At 56.9% G+C, this 14,689-nt stretch overlaps 1 protein-coding gene across 6 annotated transcripts in view; it reads right to left on the bottom strand.

Moving 5' to 3' along the window:
- NFIX (nuclear factor I X) overlaps positions 1–14,689 on the bottom strand; it is a 97,209-nt gene that overhangs the window by 24,783 nt on the left and 57,737 nt on the right. The gene's annotated exons all lie outside the window — the stretch shown is intronic.

Below are 14,689 nucleotides of genomic sequence, written 5' to 3'. Positions count from 1 at the left end.
ATATTTTGCTGAGCTTGGGAAAGCCCCCCCCCCCCCAAGATCCTCAAAGCTTTGTGTGCCAGGGGCACAACGGGGACCTCCAGAATGCCTGTCCGGGCATGGCAGCTGGAGAGGGGAGTAGAGAGGGACTGGGGCAAGTTGTGGGGCAAAGGCAGGCATTTGGTAAAGAATCAGCTGCTCGCAGGGGTATAACATGGGGGGTAGCATCTGAAAAGTGGGCCTTGGTGTTAGCCAGGACCTTGCCTGACTCTTTGGAGCAACCCTGCCTCCTGGGTCTTGCCCACCACCTGCGTTCAGCCTGCTGGCCTCCCACTATGAGGAGGTTCGCAAAGGGCTATATCCGCTGAGAGTTGGGCTGGGGACCCTTCAGACACTCGGAAGGGAAGGAAGACAGCTGGGGGCTGGGGCTGGTGGGCAGAACAGTGATCCACCTGTGGGGCACCCTCTACTCTCAGAGCAAGGATCCCGCTGCATCCGAGGCTGGGAACACTGGCCAAGTTCCTGGCCACCTACCCCAGTGGAAAAGGGTGACAATTTCAGGCCCACCCCCCCATCCTTTACCTTGTCAGATTTTTTTAAATCTAAAAAATTGTAATACATTTTGTAGCAAATCAAGAAAATAGGTCTATAAGGAAAATGTTTGCCAGGCCCCTCAACCTAGGGTTTAGGGTGTACCCTCCCTTTTCACTCACCCGGGTGGTGTGTTTAGGGATCAGGAAAGGGGATCCCACCCGGCTGTCTCTGCTAGCAGCACTCTATGCTCTGGAGGGAGCCCATGGGACCTCATCCCACACTCCCTGGGAAAGCGGCCTCTCTGCCCTGGCATCATGTGGGCATGAAGTTTCTTGTCACTCTCTCACCTCCTCCCATTCCTGGCTCTCTGGGTCAGACTGGAGTCCCAGCCAGTCCAGGAGGGAGCAGCCAGGGGGCCTAGGTGGCAGGTAGCCCACCTAGGGCCTCCTGAGAATGGCTCTGAAGCTGCTCCAATTCACAGCTCCAGAGAGGCACAGCCTCAGGACTGGCATGCAGAGTCCAGCGAGGGGTACATGGTCTAGGCTCTGCTGCCCAGGGGTCTCTGCTACAAACCCCACCCATCCTAAGCCCAACTCAGTCCCCACCAAGCCCTCCTGGCCTGGGTCCATGGAGTCAGAGGTCCGGGCCTACCGTGAAAGGTCAAGTGGAGACGGCCATCTGCGTGCGTGTATGAGTGTGCACGCGCACACCCGGCCCGGGGACAGAAAGACGGGAGAACCAACAAAGAGATGGAGGTGGGCCAGCCACGGAGGCAGAGACAAATGGGCTTCAGGAGAGCGCGACAGACAGGAAATCCTTCTCCACCAGGACACTGCTCGACAGGCTGCTGCTATCACTTTTAGCTGGATGTGAGGAGCACGCAGGCTCGGCGCGGCCCGCCACTGCCACGTGCCTCCCGGCGCGGCTCAGGCGCTGCTGGCAGCCATCTTAGGCCTTGGCAGCCATCTTACGCTGGCGGCCCCACAATGCGCCGCCGCCGGCCCGGCCTGCTCAGCTCGGCTCCCAGACAAAAGGCAGAGACACTGAAAATCTGGACCCAGGCTCAGAGGCGGAGGAGCCAGCCCTGCAGCGGGGGCAGCTGCAGCCAGGGCCTCCCCACCCCGATCCACTCTGGTGGCATCCCCCCTCATCCTCCTGACCAGCACAGTGCAAGGGCCAGGAGGGTCGAGGCAGGGGCCTGGAGGCACCACGGCTCTGCTCAAAGGTGGCAGAAGCCCTCATAGGCCATCTCCAGGCCCAGGGCCTCAACTAGTTCAGCAAGAGTGGACTCCTTCCCCAACAGGGCGACAGGTACCTCGGGACAGTAAGGGATATAATGGGGACAGGTCCCCGAAAACCATGTTTGAGGGCACTTCTTAGACAGGGGAAGGGGGCTGGCAGGAATCCAGTCTGCGGCTGCAGGGCTCAGAAAAGGTGCTGGGTCCGTGGTGTACAGGCTCCCATGGAGCATGAGGAGATGTCCTGCTGGCCCACAGGTGGGAGACAGCTGGGCCAGCTTTCTCAGAATGCCCTGAAGTCTAGGCCTGCCTAGACAGCCCCTGGGTATCAGGGGCTGTGCCCCCAGCTGCCACACTACAGAGTATCCCTGCACCTTGACCCCCTTCCCTGTCTGGGCTCTTTGGGGAAGGGGATAACCCGGGGATTTGGGACAGAGAGGAGGAAGGTCCCTTTCTGACACCCTTTTCCAGGCCCCTCCTAGAGGCTGCTCGGCTTTTATCTGGCAGAATGGAGCTTATCAGAGCCACCAGCTGAACAAACACACAAATCCACAGTTAGTGAGAAAAAACACTCTGCCTGAACTCTTTATCTCCTGTTCGCAGGCCCTGCACACTGCCCACTGCCAACAGCACAGGAGGGGACCTGACTGCAGCACAGCGGGGCCTCCGTTCTCCACTTGGAAGGTGGAGGGTGGCCTCCCAGAGGGGCACTGGCCGGCCATGCATCCGGCTCAGTCTCCACGCTCCATCTCTCGGCCACTCCCCTCCTCCCTCTTCATCCCCAGCTCAGGGTGGCTCTGCCCTGGCAGGCCCTGCTGGGCGGGCGGGCATGAGTGAGCCCTTGCCCACATGGGAGCCCCCCTCCACTGTCTGCTTTCTCACCGGGCACAATGGGCCAGCTGGTGGCCTGCGGGCCAGTGGAGGGGCAGGGATGGTGTTGGCTGGCAGAATGTGGGCAGGTGCTGGCCTCCATCTTTTATCCTCTCCCACCGGGCTCACACCCCCAAGGCTGTCTCTCTCACTCCCCAGTCTTTTGGGGTCACATCCCCTGGCAGCCTTTCCGGACTTCTTTCCAGTTTGGTTGCCAGAGCAGTGGGCACCTAGTACACCCCCTAATTCAGGGCCATCCTGACGAAGGCAGGAAATAAAACCCTGACCCCCCTCCATGCACCTCTCTTCAGAGACTACACTCCTGTCACTTCCTGGAGAGATTTGGAGATGGGACAGAGGGCACAGCTGCCTCCCTTTAGCCCCAAGACAACTCCATGTTTCCCTACATCCTGGTGCTGAGGACCAGAGAGCTCCTTTGGTGCTCTCGGCTGCCTCCTATTCAGCCCATCAAATGCAGCCACCTAAAAAGTGAGTCCAGCCTCTATGTCCGATGGATGCCCTGGACAGGCAGGCATTTGGGTCCCTGCCCCTGGGCCAGGTTTGGGGAGGGAGAGAACCTCAGAGCCCACAGTTCATTCTCAGTGCTTTTGGGGGTGTCGGGTTGGCTCATGCAGCTCTGTGACCGCCCTGCTCCAGGGTCCTGGGCCCCTTGTACAATCCACACATCCAAGGCAGAGACCTCCCCTGCCTGTGGTTCTGGCCACTTTGCAGGCTTCCGGAAGGGAGGGCTATGAGGGAGCAGGTGATAAATCTGGACTCTGACTCAGCCTGGACCCTGGTGGGCTCTGCAGAACAAGCCTCTGAAATGGGACTTGGCTCCAGATTCCGGGCCGCTTCGCATTTATCCACACACCACGGGACGCTCCCTCACATCAATGGCTTGTGGACTGGAGGCCTCAAGCAGTGCCCAGACCTAGGCCAGGCTAGGGCTATGGTGGCCAGTGTCCCTTCCCTCTCTTCCCTGGGCCCCTCCAGATCCCCTGGAATAGCCACAAAGCTCCCCCGCAACCCTGCCTTTCTTGCACATGCTGCCTGTTTTCACGTGTGTGTGCATGTGCATGTTCCCGAGAGGACTCTGCCTCTTCATCGGAGCTCTGGAGGGGAAGCTCCAGCAGCCAGGAGGAGCCCAGCATTGCATATAAACCCCAATTGACAGTGTGTTTTTAATATATATATTTTTTCCAGCCACAGACGGGAAGATATTTATGGCTCCCGCTAGGTGAGGGAGGAATTCCTGCTCACTGCAGCCAACACTCTGCCTCAGCTCCCACTCGAAACAAACTCGCTCTGTGAAAGGGGCCACGTGTAACTTGCTGGCCAGATGCCCCCGTGGACTTCACCGAACAAATTCTTTGGGGTCCAAGAGGGGCACACAGATCCGGCCTCAGCTGCACATACATGTGTATACCCAGGCATGTGGGTACACTGGGTGAGCACACTCGTCATACACTCAGACACACACACTTGGAGATGCCACCAGCCACTTGTCATTGTCAAGCAGAGTGGACTAAGATGGTATGCCCAGAACTGCCAGAGAGGAGCCCTATTCTCCTCTGCAGGGGACCACTGGCCTTTGGGGACTGGGGAGGACAGCCCTTGGGGGTGTGCCTGCTTTTGCCTGGCCCTCCCCAGGCCTGAGGTTCTAGAAACAAGTGGGGGTACACTCTGTTCTGGCTCCAGGCAGCCACACACCCTGTCCTCTGAAGGGCTTATGTGGTTCAGGAACCAATCCCCAGCCCCCCTCAGCACTGTGCCCCTCCTCCCACCTCTCTCCCTCCTCCTCTGCTATTCCGGAGTGTCCAGGGCACGGGAAACCCTATCTCAAGGGGAGCCAGAGGCCTGGCCTGTAGCAATCAGAGCTGGAAAATGTAACTATTGTGCCTCCTGAAACCCAAGTCCAAGAACCTGAGACACCCTGAGGAGGGGACCGGCGGATGGATGGGGGGCTATGGGAGTGGGTCAGAGAGGGGTTCTCCCTGTCTCAGCAAACAGGAGACTCGGGACTGAAGAAGTCCTTGAGAAAACAGGGCACCCAGAGGGCAGACGAGGGCAGGGCTCAGCTTGGGCCCAGGCCCAGGGGGCTTTTAGGATCTTCCTGTCCTTCCCTCCATTCCCCACCCAACCCCTACCAGCCTGTGTGTATGTGTGTACACACACTCATGTGCACACATGCCCATCCTGGAGCCATTCTGAGGCAGTGGGTTTTTCCCTCCTCTCATCCCTAGACTCTCACATGGTTTGGAAGCAAGAGCCTGACCAGGAAGCACAGTCCTGAAGCTGTGGGTGGGGACGGGGACAGGGATAGAGGACTTGCCACTCCTCCACCACCTCTTCTCTCCTTTCCTTATTCCCTCTTCACTCATGGATTGAAAGGGGCTCAAGCCCCTTTGAATTGAGTCACCTGCTGGGGGGGGATGCAGCAGAGGGGACAAGTGGCAGAGAAGAGAGAGATCCTAATTCATAGGCACACACGTGGTCTAGTTCCTTCTGGCTGCCCCTGGAACCCAGGCTTAAGGAAAGCCATGCAGGCGGGGGGGCTTGGGAGGGGAGGGTTGTGCCACAGTTTAGGCCACAGGGCCACCATGGGACATTTTACTTTCCATCCCTGACCCACCCCCACCACCATGGATACAGTCTGGAGTGATCCTGTAGCAAGGGCCATATCTGGCTACTGCAGGGCTCGCAGCCAGGCAGTAAGGCTGCAGGAAGGAGAAAGCACTGTCTGTCTGTCAGCTCATTTGGTACCTAGACCAGCAGAGCGGGCTTGGGCTTCATCTAAAAGCCTGAGGCCCCAGACAGCCAGAGTCAGAACTCCCACCTGCCCCTCCATCCCCAGCATGCAGCCCCAGAACCCTCCAGGGAGCTCTCCAGTGTGAGCTGTTCAGTGTTCTATGCCCGGCAACTTCCAGGAGAACCTTTGCTCATAGCTTTCCCCCGCCCAAGGAGGACTCCTGAGGTGGGGGATAGGCACTGAGCGGCTGGAGAAGCCAGGAGGCAGTGTGGAAATGGGTGCTCTGTTGCTCTTCCCCAAGGGATGACAGGCAGTGGCCAGCAAAGGAAAGAGAAGGAGGGTGTGTGGACAGAGGGAGAGCCCAGGCCTGTCAGCCTGTTAGCTGCTTCTTCAAGCCCAGCCCGGCAGTTAATAAATGAGACCCCCAGCCACAGCAGCACTGGGAGATGTGGGTGGGCCTGCAGGCTCCTTCTGGGTCTGTCCTTGGCAGGTAACCCAGCGCCTCAGACAGCAGGGCTCCACAACTGCCTGTGTAATGAACGAGCAGACCCAGCGCCTGGTGGCAACACTGGTCTGGATATTTCAGGGGTGCCCAGGAGCTAGGAATTCCCATCAGAGCAGAATTCCCATCAGAGAAGGACTGAAGATGACACAGACACTACCGAAGGAGGCAAAGAAAAGAACATCAGAGAGATGAAGAGAGGCAGGAGCTGCCACCCAGGCCTGCCTCCACAGGGAGGTGCCCTTGGTCTGGACCCTGTGTTTGCTGAAGGGGGTACAATGCAGTGCTCTACACTGGCTGGGCTCGCCTCACCTCAGCACAAGGGGAGTGAAGGGGGCACATCAAGGTGGAGGGGAGGTGGAGGGAGGAGGTAGGATGCTGGCAGTGGCATTTCGGAGCACCCCCTGCATTCACATCCAGGTTCAGAAACTATCAGTCTGGTGACGTTGGCTGAGTTATGAACTGTTTCCTCATCTGGAAAATGGAGATAACACCTGTTCATTAGGGATCTCGGGTGAGGATTAAATTAGAAAATATGTCTAATAAGGTGCTCAGCTCAGGGCTCAATAAATGTGACGTGTCCTTCTACCTGGATTACTATTTCTCTCTATCTCCACTTAACTGAGACCCTATTCCTCATTCCAGGCTCCGCCCGGATGCCACCTGGGTGGGTAAGCTGTGGCTAAATCTTGGCTCCCCTCGCATAGGAGCTTATGCCCTTTATGACACAGTGAATATGTCCTAGATTGTAGGTTTTGGTGTCTCACCCAAGACCACAGCCAGTGAACAGAGGGGCTCCCTTGGTACCTGGCCCACCACCATCTGCAAAGAGTGGTGAAGATGTTTCTCTGCAAATAAAAAGCAAAGCTATGATGGACACCTGTACAAGCATGTCATTCCCCACTTTGGTGTGCAGCGCCATCAGTAAACGGTCTCAGGATGGTCACCACATTGTAAACAGAGTGGGGGAGAGGCAGGAAAGGGAAGGCTAACAGAGAGGGGGAAGACAACACTTGTCCCCCGACGCCCCCCTCCCATTTTAAGGATGCTGAGTCCAAGGCCCTGTTCTGTCCAGCCCAGCCCAGCCTCACCCTAGGGATACAGAGAGCTGAGGACACCACAAGCACAGGCACTGGTCCATGGGCAGCTGGGCACCTCTCCTGGCAGTGCGGCTGGTGCCACAACTCAGCCAGCAGTTGGATCCAGCATTTCCGAGAAGGCCTGGGGCCAGGAATCATGTGATCATAGGGTCCAGGCAAGTGACCCCTAGCCTCTTCAGCTTCTGACACCTCCTCAATCTGATAGAAACCAATGGTGGAGAATGCCCTCCACATCCTGCACACCAAGAAAAAACAGGGGCCCTCGGGCAGGGGTGCCCCCATCCCAGCAAGGGGCCTACAGATCTGCTCCCCCACCTCCACCCATGCCCTCTATTTCCAGCACTGCCCTTTCTGGCCCTTTGAGCTGCCCAGGCCAGCCAGACAACTGCCCCCACCCCCAGCTGCTCTTGGGACTATTAATAGTGTCCCTACCTCCCAGCACTGGGCATCACCCTCTCCCTACCCCTCACCCCCCAAATATACTTGCCCTTGGTCTAATTGTTTGTTAAGGGATAGAGTCCTTCAGGCCCTAATGTCAACCTGGGATAAGAAAGGGGAGCAGAAGCTTTGGAGGCCACTCAAGGGACATGCCTGTGACAAGCAGCAGTTTGGGGAAAAGAGGGGAGGAGGCAGTAAACCCAGAACAAGAAAGTGACAAAAACACAAAACTAAAACTAAAAGGCAGAGAGAGCAGGAGGAGCCAAGGTAGAGAATCAGGGCCAAAGCAAAGCAGTTCAAAAAAAGAAGACTGCGACAAAAAGAATCAGAGAGATACAAGGTTCTGAGAGGCAGGGAAAGGGGAAGAAAGCAAAGACAGAAAGAGAAAGCAGAGGAAGAAATGACTTCTGTGGGGGGCGGGGGTGGGGGACAGAAGAAGGGGAAAAACTTTCCTAAAAATACTCCGGTGGAATGGTTTGGTGTGCACAACTGCCAGGCTGCACCTGTCTAGCAGGCGCTCAGCAGGGTGAGAAGCTGGGGAGATCCCAGGACAAGGAGCCCCTACCCACACACTCCCATTGTTTCTGGGGAAGGGAGGCGAGGGGAGAGGAAGAGGAGGAGGCTCAGAGAAGAAACAACTGACCAAGGAAAGGGTGGTGGAATAAGTGAGTGAAACTTACTTAGGGCAGGGGAAGGTCCCTAAGTTCTGTGCCTGTTCACTTAAGGAAATGGAGCCAGAATGGACAGAGGACCACAAGGATGGGGGAACCTCAGTCCCCCCACGCCCACTCTCTTTCTGGCCTTGGGCAGAGTCTTGCCTTCCATTGCCCCCTTTCTTTGGAAGAATCCATCCAGGAAACCTGGGGGCCTAGGGAAGAAGAACCCAGTAGAACCCACCTACCTTAAACTAGCCCTGCAGGGAAGCAGGAATCAGGCTGAAGCCACCTCCCTCCTGTCCTCAGGTACTCTAAATTCCTCAGCCTCTATAGGATAGCACCCAGTGGTGACCCCAAAGAAAACTCTTCCACCTGGGGACTTGCCTTGGTAGTGGGGAGACAGACTGTGGCTCATGGAAGAGCAACAAACACAAATGTATGGCATAATCAGATGTTTAAGTGGGGCCCTTCTCCTGCCCGGAGGCTGGAAGCTGAGTGGCCCTTCCTTCAAATCCTGCCCACAAAAGGAGCCTCTAGCTGGGCTAGGGCTGGGGGAGTGGGAGACCTGGCTCTGGATAGCACGAGAACCCCAGGGACTTGGCCACTAGGCCACCCAGGCCAGGGGGTCCTGGCCAAAAGTGCCCCACTAGACCATCAGCCCCTTGAGGAAAGGCCTCTGTTGGTTTTGTTCACTGCTGTATCCATCACACCTTAAAGCACAGCAGCAATAGATAAGACCCTTCTAGATCGTTCTTCCAACCACTGCTACATTGACCACCCAGGGAACAGAATCACCAGACAGTCAGCACCTTCCCCCTCCTGAAGAGAGAACATTTTCCCTGAAGGCTCAACCCTCAACCCACATGCCCAGGGAACTGTTGTGGAAGCCCCGGTACTGTTAATCCTTCTGCAAAGCCCAACTAGGCCTGGGCACAGGACTGGACACACTGGCCTCATATCCAAGATCTGGACTGACCAAAGGATCAGAACCCAAGCCTCCTCTTAAAGGGCAGGGCAGAGGAGCATTCTCTTGTAGTCCTGCTGCTCTTCCTGCCCTAAGGCAGCCAGTCCAGAGCTGTCCAGAGGAGGCATGAGGAATTTAGGACTTTGATTCTAAATTTCCCACTCCAAGCTCTGCGAGCCTGGGCAGGGCTGGGCCAAACGGATGGCCTCCTGAGGGGCTGAGCCAGCTCTTGGTGCTAGACGAAGCCCTGGGCCTGAAATCAGAAGTCCGGTTCCAAATCCTAGACTTGCTACTATTGGACCCCCAATGCGCCTCTGACCTCCTGGTGCAACACAACCTGCTGAAACAGCAGGAGACTGAGCCAGAATTTTCAGATTTTCACGGAGAATGAGACGGGGTGGTTTTATACTCTGTAAAGTGCCAGGCACACATAAGGGCAGCCCAAGCTACTGGAGGCACAAAATAATATCGATCCTCAGGGCTGGCAGGTGCCAAAATCCCCATTCATAATGCCCTGAAGGACTAAAAGGGGCTTCGCCGGCGGCGGGGCTCAGGAAGCGGCGTGCTGCACTCCCGGACGCCGCAGCTAGGTGGCGCAGCGAGTTAACACTAGTTGACCTCCGCGGGCTGCGGCGAGGCACGTGCAGTGAACCTGTGGGCGGCGGCCCAGAACTCCGGGGGACCGGGTTCCCTTTGCACACCCACGAGGTCTGAGTAGGAAAGAGCAGGAACCGGCCAGGCCCAGGCCACTTGGACCGCGGGTTGTACACCAGAGAAGGAGCTGCCCGAGGCAGCGGCTCCCGCTGCTGCTGCTGCTGCCAAGCACATCCCGTGATGCGAAGTGAGGGCCGAGCTTCCCGTTCGCATTGATTAGGAACAGCTTGCAGTGCGGGGGCCGGATGGAAGGGGGCCGCGGAATGGGAGGGAGAGGAGAAGCAGGAGGTAGGGGACCTGCCAGGTGCATAGCTGAGGGCGGGGGGTGGTAATCCAGTGAACCCGGTCCCACCCTGCGCGCCAGCGCCTCTGATCTTGCCTGCCTCTACTGGAGCGGGGCTGCCCTCGATTTGGGGGAGTCTGTGGCCCTGTGACCCAGGAGTGTTCCTAAAATGCCCAGGATGCCCTCACCTTTTGGCAGTGCAGGCTTGCTTGATAAACACCTGAAAAGGAAGATCTCCACACTACTCCACCCCACCCCATCCCATCTCACAAAAAGAAAGTGAAAAAATGGAGACTAAAAGTCAGAGATCAAGAACCAGAGACAGGGAGGGGAAAAAAAGTCAGAAAAAAAAAAAAAAATAGCGTTCTCTGCAGTGGCGGCAGCAGCCGGGCAGGCACACCCTCCCTGGCAGGCATGGAGAAAGGCCCCTTTGTTCCGCTGGGAGGTTAGCCGAGGTGAGGCCCGCCCCTCCAAACCCCCGACCCTGGGCAGTGCAGATCGCTTCACGGGGCCCAGGCTGGGCCTGGCTGCTTCCCTGGCCCCTCAATTCTCGACCCCAGAGCAAAACAGTCTAGCTGTCTATGGGAAGGCTTCTTCCTACCCCCCTGCCTTGCCCAAGCACTGAGAGTCACACATGTGGGGCTGGGCTGGGCTCCTCCAATGGGTCCCTGGAAGTCTGCACTACCAGCCATTAGCAGCTTACCCAAGCTTCTCCTAAGCTGTGGGTTTGGGGGTAGATACTGCACATAGAAGGTGCCCTACAAAGGCATGGTCACAGACTGCAGCAAGTGCTAGGAGATGGTACCACAGGAGGCAAGGCTGATTGACCACACCCTCCTGTACCCATCCAGACATTGGCTCTTTCCACTGGTTTTTCCAGTAGTCCCTTTCCAATGATTAAGAGTGGCTCTTGCAGGGCTTCCTCAGAGTTGGGGCTGGGCTCTGTGCTGGGGTCACTCTTATATGAGAGGTGAGGCCTGAATTCACCCCTCTTCTTCCCAAAGAGGGGCCAGAGTGGGGTCATCTGTATCCAGTAAGGGACAAACCCACCCCTACCCCGGAGCCTGCCAAGCAGGGTGAAGTAGGGGTGGACAGAGGCTGGAGGGAAGAGATCTCTAAAAGCATCCATCCCCTTTGCCTTGCAGCACACCCCATCCCCACACCCACCCCACCCCCCATCCATGGCTCAGATGGGGAGGGGATGGCAGTCTCTCAAGCACTCTGTCTTCCACTAGCACTCCTTCCCCATCCATTAGGGATCCTGACCACTCCTGTAGGGTTCCCCAAAGCCCTCAGACCAAACACTTTCCATCTTTCAGTCAGAGCTTGGTGATTTGCACTTGGCCAAGTAGTGTGTCTCCTTTCCAACCAGTGGCACCCTCCATCTCCTACCCTAAGCATGGGCAGCAGGCAACCTGGAAGAAGGGATTAGCCTGGACCCCTCTGCTCCTGTCACTCCCCTGGCTTCACGTTATGGGATATCTTCTCCTCGGGGCAGCAGCTGAAAGCAAGGATGTGAGAGAAGGGAGGGGAATCTGGGTAGCCCAGCCTCCCAGGCCTTGTGCCTGTGCCTGGCCTCTGGCCTGGGAAGTGAGGGAAGAAAGAGGAGGGAGGAGAGAGGAGCAGGCTCAGCTGGCGCTTGCCCACGGGGAGCAGCAGCAGCTGGAATCGCAGGGAGCCTAAGCCTTTAGCCGCTGAAATGGCTGCAAGAGACTGCAGCTCAGATACACAATGTCCTGCCAAACCCTAGTCCTTTAATTCAATTAAGTGCGGGACAGACTTCCCAGATTTTTGTGTGTGCTAGTGCACGTGAAAATCCTGATGTGCATGAATCCCAGGATCTGTGATTGTGTGTGTGCATGCGTGCACGTGTGGATGTGTGAATCCTGATGGTGGAAGATGAGCAGAGGCAAGTGGGGTGGGGGGAGGAGAGAAGTGGGATGAAGTGGCTCCGGAGGAGAGTGGGTACCTAAATCTTCTCAGAGGGACAAACTCCAGACTAGGGTTCTCAATCCTGACACCCTGGACTTTGGGGCTGGATCATTCTCTGCAGTGGGGCCCTGGGGGCTGTCCAATGCATCGCAGAATGTTGAGCGGCGTCCTGGCCTCCATCTACTCAATGCCAGTAGCTTCCTGCCCACCAACCCCCACCCCCTGCCACCAGTCATGACAACCAAAAATATCTCCAGCATTGCCAAACGTCCCCAGGGAGTAGAGTCAGCTCCAGTGAGACCCTCTACTCTAAGGCACCAGATGAAAAGTCTCCCTTCTCTCCTCCCTCTTTGGGCCTAAATCCAGGCATGTTTAGCTTCCAAAGTGCCTCCAGTCTGGCTCTTTTTTCTGAGCGGTACCATCCCCACCTTACACAATCCTAGAAAGTTCAGCAATGGTTTCATAAAGCAGCACAGTGCGGGTATGTATGTTTCATGTGCTCCTGCACTTTTCTCATGAAAGCTCCTGGCAAGTGTCTGCCCAGAGCATTAAAAGTCACGAGCCTGAGGTCATGCCCACTGGGTCTAGACAGAAGCCCGGGCTCTACATCTTTAAGGGCAGGGGGCCCCCACAGAGTTGAGGACTTGCCTGGGGACAGACCCCTGGACAGGTGACCTGCTCAGCCCATGGAGGCCAGCAGAAGGCTAGCACAACCCTCTTGCCATCCGACCACCCCTCCTGGTTGGAGGATTCAGAGAAAGCGCTGGGGGGTCCCCAGCTCAGCCTCAACCTACACTAACCTCCCACCCCCTTTTCCTGGGGTAACCTGTAGCTGTCTTGTCCTAGGGATGGGATGGGGTAGGGCCAGTTCCAGCAGCCCTGCTCCCCTCAGTCACCACCGGGGAGCTTGCCTCTCTCTCTAGCCCTAGAGGAGCCCTGAACAGCCCCCTTCTGGGAGCAGAGCCAAGAGATGGTAGAAGGATGTTTATAAACTGCTAAAAGGGAAAAGGAAAAAGTGGGAGGTGGGGCAGAGAGGCCCAAGCCTCCAGGTAGTGTGGACTGGTGCCTAGGTGGAGAGGGAGGGAGGCCGCCTTCCCAAGGGGGACCAACATCTGGCTGGCTGGGGGAGGAGGAAGTGCTCCCTGCCCTGCCCCACCACAGCCAGACCTAACAGTGTGCACACACAGGGAGTCTCTAGTGCCCCACAGTGGCCACCAAATGACAGTTTCTTAACACTCTTATTCCAAGCCACAGGACTCTAGGACACTACAGGGTTTGTTTTTGCTTATCTCCCACTCTTCGGCCTGAGGACAGGACCAAGGAAGGGCACAGGACCCTGGGGAGCCAAGGCTGGGGGTGTGGCGTCAGAAGCCAACTCGGTGGGAGCGAAAGCCGAGTCTCCAGCTCTAGGGCTCTGCACACAGCTAATGGGAGGCTGGCAGCGGCAAATTGTTGTTTACTTTTAATTAAGTAAACAATGTCGGCTTTCCGCCTCCTCCCCTGCCATCCCAGCCAGTAATTTGGGGGATGACAATGGGGTTGTTTCCTTCCTCCTGCCTTCTTCCCTCCCTCTGAGCTCACTCCCTGCTCAGCACAGCAGTTGGAACTTGCCACTGGTAGGGGAGGCTCCACCCTGGGGGGCAGGAAGGTCGTGGCTGACCCGCTGCCTGCTGGGCCCAGCAGGCTGCAGGTTCCACCTTGCCGAGGGCAGTTCCACTGTCAGGTTCACCTAGGGTGACCAGGGCAGCATTCCCCTGAGACTCTCTAAGAACTTCAGATATGGCCCATTCGCTCTCAGCACCCCTCACCCCACAGCCCTCCTTCCTAACCACCATCTCTAAAGTCCAGAAAACAGTGATCAAGAGTCTCTGAGAGCTGTGGCAGCAAAGAGACTAAAGCCCCAGATTAAGAAGAGATTTTCCCAGGAGTCAGACAGGTCTCCCTCACAGAACCAGCAGGTGTAACCTTCTGGTCCACTTGGGCAGAGCAGGGGCAAGCCAGAGCCTACTGAGCCAGCAGGCCTCTGGACAATACCAGCTTTCCTTAGAAGCAAAGCTGGCTTCTTGGCTTTGGTTTCTGCTGTTGCTGTCCTGAAATTCTGTCTATCTATTTATTTATTTATTTGGCGGCTAGCCGAAAATTCTTCATTTTCATTCTGCATGGGGTCCCACAAATTCTGCAGCTGGTTCTACCCAGAGGCCCGCCCGTGAGAAACAGAAAGCAACAAGCAAACCAAGCCAGCCTTTCACCCCCTGGGCCCTCTGGCCTGGGGTGCGGTCACTGGACTCCTCAAGTGGAAGGTCAGGCAGGAGGAGCCAAATCTGAGCCCCCAGAGGAGGCTGTATTTCAAATGAAGCATCCTGGAAGGTGGGACTCCATGCAGAGCAAAGTGATCCAAACACCGTTTCTCAGGAAGACTAAACGCCACCGGGTGGATGGACCCACCCTACCCAAGCCCACCTCTCCAAGCCTTCCCCAAGCAGTGGGTGCTCCAGAATCAGCAGAACTGAGCGGAAGGGAGAAGAGGGAAATTTCTCTAGCCCCTCTTCTCCTTCACCTCCCAAGGATCAAGCAGTTGAGTGCGGAGCCAAGCCTGGCCCAGCACTCTCTCATGTCTCCTCCTCCCCATGAGTCTCTCCAAGGTGTGTGGGGGGTAGGGGGGAAGGGAGGTGCTGAGTTGTGTGCAAGCCCTGCTCCTCTCCCTGCCCCAGCTGCTTCCCCACCTCCTTCCGGAAGGGCAGGACTGAGGCAGTGGCGAAGTTGGCTGGGGCTGGATGCAATTTCAGC

This window comes from Cynocephalus volans, chromosome 10 (assembly GCF_027409185.1).
Source record: "Cynocephalus volans isolate mCynVol1 chromosome 10, mCynVol1.pri, whole genome shotgun sequence".
Classification (NCBI taxonomy): domain Eukaryota; kingdom Metazoa; phylum Chordata; class Mammalia; order Dermoptera; family Cynocephalidae; genus Cynocephalus; species Cynocephalus volans.
Note: the sequence above shows the minus strand (reverse complement) of the source record. Positions and strands in the feature narration are given on the sequence as shown.